Source organism: Leptonotus elevatus, chromosome 9 (genome assembly GCF_054856555.1).
Source record: "Leptonotus elevatus isolate MCC_2025b chromosome 9, RoL_Lele_1.0, whole genome shotgun sequence".
In the NCBI taxonomy this organism is placed as follows: Eukaryota; Metazoa; Chordata; class Actinopteri; order Syngnathiformes; family Syngnathidae; genus Leptonotus; species Leptonotus elevatus.
Window position 1 is genome coordinate 9,808,927 of NC_141247.1, and position 15,918 is coordinate 9,824,844.

General features: G+C 39.6%; 1 protein-coding gene across 3 annotated transcripts in view; it reads left to right on the plus strand.

The window, feature by feature from the left end:
- The first annotated feature begins 220 nt into the window (after positions 1 to 220).
- Positions 221 to 15,918, plus strand: part of htr4 (5-hydroxytryptamine receptor 4) — a 67,760-nt gene continuing 52,062 nt past the window's right edge. For all 3 annotated transcript variants that reach the window (XR_015096037.1, XR_015096038.1, XM_086085786.1), the window contains exon 1: positions 221 to 503. The gene's annotated coding sequence lies outside the window, so the exon portion shown is untranslated. The remainder of the gene's footprint in view (positions 504 to 15,918) is intronic.

The window sequence follows — 15,918 nt, forward strand, 5'->3', positions numbered from 1 at the left end:
CGCAGCAGGGGGCGACAGAGATGTTTGAACACCTGTGTGAACTTTGATTTTATCTTAGCAACTCATTTTAGCAGAGCTTTGGATTTTACCTCATTTATTTGCGCGTCAAATTTGCATCAATTTTTTCTTTTCTTATACTTACTCAACACGTGTGCGTTCAAATCTCCTTCCTCGCGTGCACGTGGAAGCATGTGTCATTCACATGGGGAGGAGGGACCAGAGCGCGCGCGCGCGTACGCATCCCAGCAAGCACAACCGCGCTGCGTCTACTTCTCCTCCTCCTCCTCCTCCTCGCGTATAGGTTGGAGACTCTTTCCAAATATCCACGCGCACACGCAGCTGGCTGGCTGGACCTGCTTGGTCCAAGTCACTGGCTTTCCCTCTCGTTTAGGTTTCGTGAGCGCCTCCCCGGGTCTGTGGAGCTCCGAGATCGGAGGACGATGTGATTTTTGGAGGGGGTTTGGATTTAGCGCCGTGACGGGCTGGAAGCGCGCGGAAACATGGTGAGTAGTCTCCTTTTCCATGCACGCCACCTTTGCGGCATTTTGACCTTCCTCAGTCATTCAATTGTCTGCAGGGTGAAGTGAACTTGAGGGCTTGTCAGAAAGACCCAAATCAGAATGTGAACCGTTTGCTGTGCGGAAATAGTTTCACTTTTAAAACCTTTTACAAAACATTGATCCCGTCAATTTTTTTAGGGAGCTAAGTGTAGAGAAATGCTTCCTTTAAATTGCTTGAAATCTTTATTATGTTATTAGTCATTTAAGTCATTTTCATAATATTCATCATGGTGACACAAAAAAAAAGGCTATTTAGTGACCAATAAAAATATTGATCTATTTTAAAATTCAGCCTCCGATGCTGGTTTCACATAGCAACATGAATTTTGGTAGACATGTCAAACCTGTACACTCAAGGGGGGATGCGTGTGTGTGTGTGTGTGTGTGTGTGTGTATTGTGTTGGGGGGGGGGGGGGTATGAATAAGCTATATGCAAGTTGTGCAAGGCTGACATTTTGTTTAGATTTTTTAAAGTGCCTTTGGCCATTTAGACAAATAGGAAAATGTATCCCATGTAACATGAATTTTGGTAGACATGTCTTTTGTAGACCCACTAAAAAGTCTTAAGAAGCCATGCCTGTAAACACACAAGAAGTCTAGTGGAATTTTGGTAATTTATGCAAAATCAAATTTTCAATCACCATCACCAGTCTCACTTAGCAAAATGAATTTTGTTTGGCATGTCTATCATAAAGAGACCCACCAAAAAGTCTCATGGAGCTCTGCCTGAAAACACACAGGAAGCCTGGTGGAATTTTGGTCATTTATGCAAAACCACAATTTCAACCACCAAAGCCAGTTTGACTTGGCAGATGGCAACATGAATTTTGGTGGACAGGTCTATCATAAAGAGACCCACCAAAAAGTCTCATGAAGCTCTGCCTGAAAAGACACAGAAAGTGTGGCATTGTGGTTTGAAGCAAACATTTTAGGGGTTTTGGCCCCTGACAAATTCCAAAATTCAGCCTCTAAAATTCAGTTTAAAAAGCCATGCCTAAAAGCACAGGAAGACTGGTGGAATTTTGGTCATCTATGCAAAATCAAAATTTTAACCACCAAAGCCTTAGCAACATGAATTCTGGGTGGCAGGTCTATCATAAAGAGACCCACCAAAAAGTCTCATGAAGCTGCGCCGGAAAAGACACAGGAAGTGTGGAATTTTGGTTTGAAGCAAACATTTGAGGGGTTTTGGCCACTGACAAATTCCGAAATTCAGCCTCCAAAGTCAGTTTTACATAGCCACATGGAATTTGGTGGACATGTTTATCATGACAAGACCCACAAAAATATCAAGAAGCCATGCCGAAAAGCACAGGAAGACTGGTGGAATTTTGGTCATCTGTGCAAAATCTAAATTTTAACCTTTAAAGCCATGCAGTTACACTTGGCAACATGAATTTTAGTAGGCATGTCATCCATGAAGACACCCACCAAAAATTCTAAAGAATAGACACAGGAAGTGCGGCATTTATGTTTAAAGCAAAAATTTGAGGGGGTTTGGCCATTGATGCAAATTCCCAAATTCGGCCCCCTAAGCAACTTTCATATAACCACATGAAATTTGGTAGACATGGCTGGCATCAGTATACCCACAAAAAAATATCAATAGACTACATCTTTTATTTTGACTATGAGAAAGCACTCAAAAAGGCATATTATTTGCACTGAGAATAATAATAAGGATGAAACAAAGCAATTTCAAGGGCAAGAATACTGTAATTACACCTATCAAGACTGGTGTATGTGGGAGTGTTACAGCATATATGTACGTGTGTGACCCCAATGTGACTCACAATCCCTTTGCCATCTGTCAAGAGTCAAATGAGATGACATGTGTTGGCCACATACAATACATGTGTTGGCCTACGTGATCTGGAGTGTTCGGTAATCCATGGATCTTCTCATTGATAGACGAGTCAACACTCTGAAGAGCAATAATGCTAAGGGATTATGTGTGTTCGCCTTGATTGTTGCACTAATTCTGCACTGTGTGATGTCAGCACGTCAACTGATTTTCCTTTGTTTGCTATACAACAAACTAGTTCAGTTGTGCCGCTGGGACTTTTTCCAAAAAGCCACTTTATACTTTGTAAAATGAACTTTGGAAGGCCATGATCAAATCCATCAAAAAGTTTCAGGAAACCAAAAGACTCAGTAAGTCTGCCATTTTGGTTTGAAGTGGCATTTTAGCAGGGTTTTTTTTGGGATCTATACTCTACCCTTTGGAATTTTGAGAGAAAATTCAGGCCCTGAAGCCAGTTTCATTTAGCAATATGAAATTTGGTAGTAACGTCTATGATTACTAGACCCACAAAAGTCTCAAGATGTCATGCCTGAAAAGTCACATAAAGTATGTTATTTTGGTTAAAAGCTGACATTTTATAGTCATTTTACAAGCGTCCTTCAAAGACGGACTTGCCATTTGAACCTTGTACACTAGGCATATGGCGATCAACCTTCGCATGTTCCACTGTATGCAGAGTATAAAGTCCTCTATACTGTATTTGATTTACATATTCCAGTTCAAGGACTTGACAATAGATGTGCTTGAAAAGTACAGTATTTACGCCCTCCGTCCTGCTTTTTATGGTTGCGCAACATTTTATGGAGCTTCTGGCGGGGTCGAAGGTGCTGATTACGCTACGAGGGAGCGCTGGGCTGGCAGTTCACACCTTGGCCCGCCTGCACGTTACCCGCATGCACGCCATACTCGCACACGGCAGCGACAGGCACGATCGAAAGTGGCACGGAGTTTGGGTGACATTGCGGCGATGTTGTAGATCAGCGAGCTGGAGCTTACGCTGGGTGGGAATGATTGGACGTGATTGAGGAGTGTTCTTGAAGGTAAGGCGGACATTGACAAGGACGTCACCTTTTCGGGTTCTTTTGTGCTTTGAATTCGAAGTGCATGTGAGTTACTCTGAGGAGGGCGTGCTCAGTATGCTGCTCGGGTTTGACAAGAAGCACGAGGAAAGCGTCCTGTAATTCATGTGAATCTTTTAGAAACAAGAAAATGATGGTATCAGAGTCAAGATTTGGGTAAGGTTGCCAAATAAGGTTAGAGTTTCAAGCCTGGGTCCTGGGATAACGTGTCAAACCAGGGATAATGATTTCAAACGTAGTGTCAAATTGGGGTTTCAAACCTGTGTTAGGGTTTTAATTAGGTTGCCAAGCCAGGGCCGGTTTAGGTAAGAAGATTTGGCTTTCAAACCTGGGCTAGCTTTTCAAAGGAGTGTTGTGGTTTCAATCTAGTGTTAGGGTTTAAAATTTGGGTTTCAAGCCTGGCGTAAGGCTCCAAATTAGGGTAAAAAGTGGGGTTAAGGTTTGAAACAAGTGTTCAAGTTTCAAATAATGGTTTTAAGACTTAAGGCTTAGGGATTCAAGCCACGTTGAGGTTTGCATATTTGGGTTTCAAATCTGAGTTTGAGTTCTGGACTAGAGTTAGTGTTATAACTCTCGAATTTAAGCAGGTGTTGGGGTTTTATTCCTGGGTTAGGGTTTTAAAAAAATTGTAGGTAAAATAGGTCAATTAAGGTTTCATACTTGGGGTAAGGATGTGTTGTGGTTTTCAAATTGGTGTTTCAAGCTAGGATTAAAGTTTCAAGCAAGGGTTCCAGCAGCGTTTCATGTTGGGGTTTTAAACTAGAGATATGCTTTCAAATTTGGGTTTCAATCCTGGTTTAAGGTTTCGAATTAGGGTATCATGCCAGTGTAAATTTTCTAACCTGAGTTAGGGTTTCAAATAAATGTTAGAGTGTCAAATCATGGTTTCAAACAAGGATTGGTGTTTCATATTAAGACTTTCAAACTGGGGTTAGGGTTTTAAATGAGGGTTTCATGCCTGGGTTAAACTTTAAACAAGGGTTTAGGGTGTTAAATTTGGTTTTCAAGGCAGGGTTAGGATATGTTAGGGTTTCAAATTAGGGTAAAATTGGGGTTTCAAACAAGTGCTATGGGTTCAAATCAGGGTTTCAATCTTGGGTTGAAGTTTCAAATGATTGTGTTTTAGGGTTTCAAAATAGGGATTCAAGTTAGTGTTGTGTTATCAAATTCTGCTTTCAAATTATTTTTCATTTCCACCAGCATTGGCGTTTTTGCACAATTTGGTCCCTTCCTGAGCATGTTCAAGCCTCCAAAATGTGACTGAGTTGATGGAATGAAAATATTAGAAAGTGACAACAATTAGCCTTCAATAAATAGTTTAGATACATTTTTGACTATATATATATATATATATATATATATATATATATATATATATATATATATATATATATATATATATATATATATATATTTAAACCTTAAATGAAAATGGCAAGTCTTTTTAGTTGGAAGTGATCAGAATTAAAAATCAATACTAAAAAAATAAAATAAGAGAGTGAGTATACCAACTCAGTGGCCTTGTGGTAGAGTGTCAACCCTGAGACTGGGAGGTTGTGGGTTCAATCACACCAAAGACTATAAAAATGTGACCCATTACCACTCAGCATTTACGAGTTGGAATTGGGGGGTTAGATCACCAAATGATTCCCGAGCGCGGCCCTCGCTGCTGCTCACCGCTCCCTCAGGGGATGGGCCAAATGTGGAGAAAACAACATTGTTGCAATATTTTGTCAATGATATTGCTAAGATGATTCATGATGGTAATCGGCAAGCAACTCTTGATATGATATTACAATAATTTTCAGTTACAGAATAAAATTTGCAATTATATGATCATCAATATTTTGCATGTTAGCCATTTGTCACTTTATATATCTAATTGTGAAAGGGGAAAACAATAGTGTATCAGAAGTAATGCTCACTTTCTGTTTGTCATTTGTCCAAAGTGGCCTTCAATAAAATGCCAAAAACACATTTAATATTCTATGGACAATCCACAGTCACTATAAACTGTCCACTGATACAATATATTAGATAATAAACATTCCTAAAATGTGTCCCCTCATTGAATAAAATTAGTGAGAGCAATTAAATGTTAATTGGTGTCAGTGCTTTGGAACATCATGAATTCAGTTTATTGACGTAATTAGACCATTTAACTGGCTCTAAAGGCAATTTTGAAAGAACAACTAAGTCCACAGAGAACTAAATGAGGCTCGCATTGAGTTGGAAGACGCATGGAACCTCCGGAACAGCATGTGGCAGTGCAGCACGTATGAATTAAGTAATGTGACACATAAAGGAAGCGAAAATGTGCAGTTTGTGTGTCTGTGGGGATTGTTTTGTCCACTTATGGGTTCGACAATCATCTGGTGAGGCTGGAATTGTCTTAAACAGTTTAAAACCCAAATGACTTCCTGTTCAATTTCAGGTATGGGTCCCCAAGATTTTATTTTTAATGCATTCTCTTATGATAGACATGCCTCCCACATTTCGTGTTGATCAGTGAAACTGTTGTCGGGCTAATTCAGCCAAATTTACCCTAAAATGTCTACTTCAAACCAAAATGGTTGACTTCCAGCTCTACTGTATTTCAGGCGTTGCGCCCTTGAGACTTTTTGTGTGTCCGTTTATGATATACATGTTCACCCAATTTTGCATTGTTCAGTCAAACTAGTGTCAGGAGCTCTTTTTTTTTTTTATTCACATGAATGACCGAAATGACCCTAAAATGTCTATTTCAGATCAAAATGACCAACTTCTGGTTCCATTTCAGGCATGGGTCCACAAAAAATGTTTATGCATTCGAGACATGCTTACCAAATTGTATGGCAATCATTGAAACTCCGGGTTATTAATTCCAAATCACCCTTAAAATGTTTATTTCAAACCATAATGAGCGGACTTTGTGTTGCATTTCGGGCTTGGATCCTTGAGACTTTTTTTGTGCATCCTGTCAGAGTAGATGGCCACCCAATTCTTTATCACTCGGTGAAACTGATGTTGGGGGACATATTTTTCAAATATGTGCGAGTTGCCACATAGACCCTAAAATGACTATTTTAAACCAAAATGAATGATTCCTGTTTCATTGTAGGTATTGGGTCCTTTGGACCTTTTTTTTTTAGACGTCTAATTAATGATACATATGAATTTTGATCGCTTGTTAATAGTGACAGATGATATGTTTTTTTCATGGCCAATACCGATAAAGATTATTAGTCAAGGAGACTGATATTAATTTGCAGTGAAAGTAAGAAAATATTAGTGTCAAATTTGAAAAAAACTCAAAAACTTTTTCTTTTAATTTTAAACATATAAAGAACTGACAGCTTTGTATGAATTTTTTTTTTTTAAATTGCAGGGAGCTTCCAGTGTCTTCAGCATGTGTCTTTAAGCTAAATTAAAAAATTAAGCAAGTAAATAATAAAATAATAATAATAATAATAAAATAAAGTTTTTCTACTGTAAATTAAGTTTTCCAAAATTTTGACATAATTTCTTAATTTATTATTATTATTTTTTTAATAAAAAGTCTAGGGAGTTCCCAGTGTCAGCATGATTTTTTTTATAAAGGGGAAATTTAAATAAATCCATGAATTAAAGTTCCCTGTATCTTACTGAGTGACAAATGCATGTGATTGGAGCTAATTTGTTGTTTTTGTCAGGGTTCGTAAAAAGGTTTCAAAAGATCTTCGCAGTGAAAAATTGTCTATGAAATATGTCCGAAATGTCTTTGCGACAAGTAAAAACTGTCATGAACATCTTACGCCCAATTCACACTGACTGTGGAACGGACGCCGCAAGCAATAGAAAGAATTTGAGTCTGCGTGTCAATTCACACCAGCTGCAGTGCGGTGCGTATGCGTTGCGGATTGGCTGCGGAGCTATGAAAGGTTTCCGCAAGCTTTCTATTTTTTCCCGATTCCGCATGCCAATTTCATGAAGCTGAAGAAATTACACGTGCCGGACAGGAAGTCAGGCGTCGGCATCAAGGTAGATCCGGTATATATATAAATAAACCCATTTGCGAACTTGTTTTTTTGGGGGGGATATCAAAATACCCCAAAATCGGCATGCCGATTATCATTCTATCCCTACTGGTTAAAAATTATTCCCTTCACATGAATAGCCAAATTGAACTTAAAATGCCCGTTTCACTCCAAAATAACCAACTTCCTGTTCCATTTGAAGCATGGGTCCATCATCATTTGTTCTGCATCCTGTTATGACACACGTCACCCAAATTGGAGTTTTTTTGGTGAAACTGTTCTCGGGTTCTGATTTTATTTAATTTGCGTGATCATTCATGACGTCATATCGCTTGGTGTTCCCCAAAATACAACAATTCTCACCAGCATACACACATTTGCAAGGTCCTTTGAGTCCTAAAGTCGATTGGGAAGAATAGCAATAAACAGCGATTCCAGCAGGTGTATGCATTGTAATGGTGTGATTGCTCACAAAAGAGTCTATTTGTCCTTCCATCAATCTCAAGCGTCTTTTCTAACCGTCTGTGTTCATAAAGGGCGACAGCAGTCATTGAGTCATGTGAAGACAGCACGGGCGAGGTCGTATAGCGGCGAGTAAACGCGCTACAGGGTGGGAGACGCGGGAGCGGGGAGGGTTCAGTGGGAGGCCAAGACGAAGACGTCTGAAGGACGACGAATAGTGCGGGAGTTATTTTGGGTTGTTGCACCTCGGGCGGTTCAGTCACAAAGCTTCTGTTTGATGACTTCACCCACTCACGAACCAACCTGAGACGATTCGTGACAGCGTGTGAGGGCACACCGGGAGCCCCTCCCTCGCCTGTGCCCCCGCTGGCTTGCACTGTGCACTCGCACTGCTCCAAAAGTCTGTGGATGATTTGTATTATTTCTATTGTGTTATTGTGACTACCTGACGAAAGGAGCGATCGCCTTCAAATATGACACATTCGAGACTGGCCATACTGTTGACTTTTTTGACTCAGGATTATTTCTTGTCATTGTGTTTATTTCTATTGTGCAAGGTGCGGTGGTGGTTATCAGTAGTAAGTGGAGAGAGATGTGAATGCATTAATTATATGATGGTATAATGTACATGCGACTGAGTATGCTGTGGCCATTTATTGACTGTGGATTATTTGTAGTGATTGTGTTTATTTCTATTATGCGAGGTGGCAGTAACTTATAATTAATAACTGGTGAGAGGAGCGATGACAATTACATGAAATGATGTCAGTGCCCTTGCGTGACTGAGTAAACTGTTGACTTCTTGTTTTTACTCTGTGGATTATTTCTAGATGCTGTATTTATTTCTATTGTACGAGATGACCGTTATCTTGAATAGGAAAGTTTACATTTGTTCGTAGGACACATACGAAGGGGGCACGCATGCGACTAAGCATGCATGTTATGGACTTTTTTTTTTTTACTCTAGATTAGTTCATGTTGTTTATTTCTATTGTGCAAGGTGGCAGTTATCATGAATAACTCGCAAGGAAGGATCACATTAATCATTAATCATACAACACTTAGATGATGAGGAACTTGAGAGAGGAGAGTTGCATCAATCATATGATGTACAGAACATAAATTGTACCACAGCATGTCTTCTTTTTTTTTTTAACTCTGTGGATTATTTCATTGTGTTTATTTCCATGGTGCTAGATTGAACCAATTGAACCAACTACAGAAAGGAAAAAAGGAATATCAACATAAATGTCTTACGTGATGTTAACTAAATTTAAAGGACACGAGGATCTTTTTCTTTTCTTTTTTTAGCCTTGGTGGAGGTCTAGCGGGTCTCATGTTCTTGATCTGCCGTGGGATGACGGGGTGGCGTCTAAGAGCACTGGAGCGTCTGTAAATGTGAAGATATGCGAGCTGAAGTCGCTCTCTCGTTCTCACTCGCTCCGGATGAGAGTGCCGCTAAAAACCTCCCAAAATGTGCCAGAGCTAACGTGTGTTCACTCATCTTTTATGCATTAGGGGCAGGCTGCCCACCGCCCCCGCACCTGATACTCAATGCTACTTTTACATTTCATTTCCGCTAAAGTCATTGTTTTATTACTTTATTCATGTATCTCTGCACGGATAAAGTTTTTTTTATATAATAATAATAAAAGGCATGTTATTATGGGAGTCGGGACTAAAGTCCTTTTTTTTTCCTTCAAGAAGACAAGGCTATAAAAGAAGAAAAAAAAGACTTCACATTTGGACTCTGGCAAATCATCTATGACTCTGTCAGGATGTTTTACTCCATCACTGCGGTTTTCCTATTCAACTCTCGCTTTCCAACTGTCTTATTGACGCGTCACTGGGCGGCGTTCGGTTCACTGTTTGGAATCTGGCATGATTTGTTGAAAATGTACTGGTACATTTCTGGTTTTTGATGCAAAAATCTCCATTTTCTTGAAAAAGTGCTGAGGAAAAAAAGTATTATTAATCAGACGCAAGCTAACTACATTAGCTTTTTCCACTAGCCACTGATATCTGTCAAAAAATGGACTTACAATTAATGCTGTCAAAGTTAAAGCGTTAAATAATTAATTAATCACAAAAAAATCATCACATTAATTATGTAATAACGCAGATTAATCACACTAGCAGATGGTTACGTTAAAGGTAGCACAGGTTGTTTGAGAAATAAACTACATGTATTAAAGTAAATAATTAAATAAATGTCTATGTATGACATTCAGAATGTTTGTTCATGTCAAACTTTTGGGGTAATATTTTTTCTATTTTAAATTATGCAAAGTAATGACCTGATTAGAAAAAGAGGAGGAATGAGAGTGTGCAGTGGATAAAGTTTTTTGAAGACCTTATAAAATTAAATGTTGAAAAACATTAACACATAAGCTGTTTAAATTTGTCTGGCAAAAAATGTTGATTTAAAAACAGCCTTTTTTAATTAAGCGATTCATTGGGATTAATCAAATCTCTAAAATGTGATTAATCTGATTAAAAAATGAAATCGTTTGACAGCTCTACTTACAATACATGGCCTGGACAGTAACTAAAAATGTTTTAGCTCGGTTGCTTGCAAAAAAAAGGCTTTACCCATCCAAAAGGGACAAGTGTGACAGGGACCCAGGGTTGTTTGTCAACCCCACCGAATAATCAACATTTCCCAGTTGTTTTTTGTCGACAGTTGTGTACAAACAACTTCTCGTCCTCTAGATGCTTTTTGTGTGTGTCCTGTTTATTCCGTCTCGACTTTCTGAGAGTTTTTGTTGACATCTGCGGTGACCCGTGACTTCCCACGTGTCCGTCAAACGACGCTACGTGAGTCAATCATGCTAATGTACCGCAGTGGGGGGGGGGGGGGGGGCAAACGTTATGAGATGATCTGTCGCGTCTACTGGGAGAAAACATGATGTGCCCACATTGCTGTTTAGCTTTTGTAAGTACTGTATATGATTATGCTAGCATTAGCATGTTAGCAAAGGATGCGGTCTAACAAGGCGTCATATTTAACTTGTGATATAGTGCAGTGGTCCTCAACCCTGGTCCTCGGGGACCGGTATCCAGCCTGTTTTCCATGTCTCCCACAGCCAACACAGGTGATTCATACCTTCAGCTAATCAGCAATCTCTGGAGAAGCCTGATAATTTTCCCCACCTGACATGGAAAACAAGCTGGATACCGTCCCCGAGGGCCAGGGTTGAGGACCACTGATATAGGGAGCCGGTGCTACTGGTTCGAGTTGAGTGTAGTACAGTAACCTGTGAGGGTGGTTACTGAGGCACACCACAAATAGTAATAGAAATTCAAACACAATCTGCTTCTTCCTCTGGTCGTTGAATCGGTGGAAGCTGATGTCTGTGGATCTCACTCTGCTTCATCTATCCTTCCTTCCTTTCCGAAGTCTTTTTTTTTTTGGTCTCTTGAGGTCTCCCTAATTTGTTGGAATTTAGATGCGTCTGGGGTTGGTGAAAGATTCTGGTTGGTAACCCGGTGGGTAGTAGGTGATGTCTGGTCGGTGCTGGATTTCACTTTCCTTTCTTTTCTTTGATCCTTCTTCAGGTCTCCTGACAAGCGGGATTCTGACGTATTCGGCTTAGGTGAACGGTATGGGATATATTTGAATAGGTTTTAGGTGAATTAATGAGCACACACACACCCGCAAACGCACATACTCACGCACATACAAAAAAAAGAGAGAGAGAGAGAGAGAGAGCAATGATGATGACATGTCAAATCGGTAAGATTAGCAAATGAACAATACTGAGCTTTCTCCCAAAAAAAACATAGTGAAAATTGGTGAATAAATGAAAAAGTTTCTCTCTCTCTCTTTCTCTCCTTCCTTCCACAAGTTTTCTGATCCCTCATTTAGAGGAATTAAATCAAGGAAATAGAGAGCTTCGCAACCCCCCCGACGCTGCAGAGACAGCCTCCGAACACCTTTCCCCCCCTTGTCCCACTCCACATGACCACCTGACTGATATGCTAATGAAGTCCCTTTAAGACCCTCAAAGGGGTTTCCACGGCAACACACCTACACCTGTTGGAAGCATTGATGGCGCTAACCTGCCGAGCAAAGGAATTCATTTTCATTTTTATTTAAATCGCACAGAAAAAAATATCTTCTTGCCATACGGACATAGGAATAGTCTGCTTCTTGGTCAAACTGCCACCCTTAGAAAAACTTTTAACAAGGAAGACCTTTATTTTTCCCTGCTAATGCTGCTGCACCTGCGACCCGACCCGGGATAATGGATGGATGGATGGATGGATGGATGGATGGGGGGATAGGGGGATGGGGGGATGGATGTACCTTTATTTTGTCACATTCTTAGCAAAGTAATTTACCTAATTTGATTATTCTATCGTAAAAATTAGGGGGTAGGGGTGGGGGGTGGGTTGCTCGATTCTATAAAGAATCTGGATAAAAGTAAATCATAAAGTAAAAGTACTTTGGAAACCTATTGTTAATGAAAAATAAGTAGTGACTACCTTGAATATGTAACGCTAAATAAAAGTAAAATAAGTTGCACACGCTGACCATTTGAAGACTAGCGTTAATAATACTCATAATAATAACATAAAATAAAAAGTATTCACCCATTGAAGACCTAAAGCTAAATAAAAGTACAACTCTTCTCCCTTTGAAGGTGAAACACTAGATTAATTTACTTTAAAATAAAAGTACTCACCATTTGAAAACAATAAGTAAATAACAAGCAATAATAAATAAGCCCCTTCCTCTGATGAGTAGAGCAGATACAAAACCAGATTTTTCTACACTTTGTTTCGACAACCAGCTGCGACCAGCACACATCAGAGACGGTCTGACGAGACAAACGACTGCTTTGCTACCACTGTGTGGGAGGTGTTCAGTAAAACTCATCACAAGGACAATTATGGCTTGACCAACACAGATTACATCAATTACTGGATGGACAACACCAAGACCATTCCGTGTTTCACCAACAAACTGAACAAACCCTGGATTTCACCTCAAATTAAGCTCATCCTGAAGGAGAAGAAAAAGGGTTTGTGTCAGGAAACAAAGTGGAGTTGACGTGCAGTGCCAGCTGAGACATATAGAGTGGAGAAAATGTCCTACAGGAAGAGGATGGACGAACATGAATAATGAATAACGTCGGTGGAGTAATCTCAGGCCACAAGCAACTCAAGACCCCGATTGAGGGTGCGGGGGCAAATGATCGGAAGCGTTTCTTTAACAGATCAGATTCCTGCTATCAGGTGGAACTCACTGAGCTTGCATCTGCTAAAGACCCTTGAGAGATTGGTCCTTTCTTATAATGTTCAGGGGCCACTCCTGAAGAACTTTTATCACTCTCAGGTGGCAGCGGCCTTCTTCTACGGAGTGGTCTGAAAGAAGGACAGGAGGATGATGGCTGAGCTGTCAACAATGCTGGCCAACCTTACACGCCTTTTCTCATTTATCCCATTTTATCTCATCTCATCTAATCTTATCAGCAAAATACAGTATTTCACCCTTTCAAGACAGCCACGTAATGGTATCGCTCGTATTGCATTTAGCAGCCAGACCCATCCAATTTCCTGTTATCATCTCGTTGAACAAGCAGCAGCAGAGTTTTGAGTGTGCCCACTTAAAAAAAAAAAAAAGTCAATGAAAAAAGTTATGAAGCGGCCATGTTGGCGCACGGGCAGGCCCACTTGGCGGGAGATAAACATGGAGGAGGCGGCGGCCCGAGCGAACGCATCGTGGCCCCTGCAGAGTAAACACCACACAAGTGGAAGAAGAAGAGCGGGGGAGGGAACTTGTGTGTGAGTGTGTTTTCACTTTATTAAGAACATTATGATTCCATGCTTTCAGGCAAGAAAATGATACACCAAAAATGATCAGTGTTTATAGTATGTGGTATAATAGTAGTATTAGTTTGTAGTATTAGTTTGTAGTATATATATTGCGATAGTTGTAATCTCTTCTGTAGATGTACAACAGTAGTAATTTACATTAGTAGTTTGTACTGTATGCTGTAAAGTATAGCAGTAGTTTTCACCAGTAGTAGTGTACATAGTATATTAGTAATTTGTAATGTATATAGGATAGTAGTAGTAGTTTGTCGGGTGTATATAGTATATGTATATAGGGATGTTTGATACCACTTTTTTTTCATACCGAGACGGGTACGAGGACTCAACGATACCAAGTACTAATTACTACTTTTGATACATAAACCCCCCCCCCCAATAACAGATAATAAAAAATAAAATAAATACAAAAAATTGCATGAAATTAATGGCAATTTTTTATTTTTCAAATTTCTCATTTCCAGTTCCTGATTGTAAAACAGCCACAAGAGCCAATACTTTTAAAAAACAAAAAGGCTGGTATTGCACTGAAACAGATACCTGGTATCCGTACTCGCCCATTCCTAGTAGTAAATACTGGTAAATGGTAAATGGACTGCACTTATATAGTGCTTTATCTACACCATATATATTATACTGGTAGTTTGTAGTTTGTATGTAGTGTAATATATGCCATACTATGTCCATCTATCTGTTGTAACGACGTATAGTGACAGGCAGAACAATGAAACCTTTGTCCACTAGAGGGCAGAACTGCAATGAACCTGGATAGCCACCATTCACACAACAGAATAAAGTTTTGTGTTCTGAACAAGCCCAGATTTAAAAATTAAGCACACATGATGGAAAAAAGCACAAATAAAATAACAGAAAAGTGTGCTGTTGAGACTTGAAGTGTTGAGTGTGATAAGTGTCGGCAAACAAAGATGTCTGACCCAAGTAGGTCAACAGTCTGTGAGTGCGTAGAGCTGACACTGGTCCCCTGACGGGCAAAACTAAGTGAAGCCGACCTTCCCCTGCAGAGATAAACACAGTAGCGGCTTGATGGCCCACCACGCTTGGAATGTTGTCATACGTCATACGTCCTCCCGCCAAGGAGGTCCCCAACATCCTTGGTGGGATGAGAGCCCAAAGACTCAACTTAGGGGTTTTCCCACACATCTCCCACTTGTTATTTTTAAACACTCCTCATATTTGTAGTGCTGTTATAATTTGCATGTACTTCCTAACATATGTGGAAATACGTTTTTTAATACTTTGTCCTTCACTCCCAAAAACATATTTATATGTTGTTGTTTTTTAAAAAACTTTTTTGTTGTTGTTTATGCTAGAGCATACAGAAGACTTTAATACAGCTTCTGACCTAAATAGGTCGCTTAAAGCAATGGTAGTTATTACAAAAGCGGCCAGCAGGTGGCAGCAGAGTATAAGAGATCAATCAGCTCAACAACAAGCTCTTTTTCCCAGTGTTTTCAATGGGTTTGTGAATAATGATGTAACTTAGCTATATTCTAAACAGATACTTTTTTTCCCTGATGAAAGAAGAGACTCTAATCTTTCTTTTGGTAAGTTCCATGTTTTTATAGCAATATAACAGAATATTCTGTGGACCTTGCAAAATCATTCAAAATCCAGTAAAACAGCCGGAGTGAAGGAGGTTGCTTCAGTGAAAATGGCTGGGAGTGAATGAGTTAATGATAAATGACTTACACCATTTGAGTAATGTGTTAACTTGCAATTTGTTTGCTCGTGTGTCATCTCACGTCAGTTGGTGCTAATGCGAAATTTAAGCTAGTATGCTAGCTGATACTATTGATGAGCCTAATTAATATGAAGGTGCTTTGTGTTGAGTCATTTAATTAATGTATACAGTTGTTTATGTAACATACTGAGCTGTGAATTGAATCAAAGTCACAGTATTTTCCTAAAATCTTTGAGCCCTAGTGCCCCTTCCTCTTTTCCTCCCCCTTCTTCCCCTTCCTCATCTTTTTGAACAACCTTCTGTTTATTTATTGCCGCTGTCTCATTTCCTCATTTTGGACCATAACAACATTATAATGTGTGTTTAAAGGGGAAACGTGCTTTGGTTCGATGGGAAAATCACAAGATTTGCCCATATACGGAGTTCAAGTGTGAACTGGAACAACAAAGAAAGCAAGTTATTATTATTTAAAATAGAA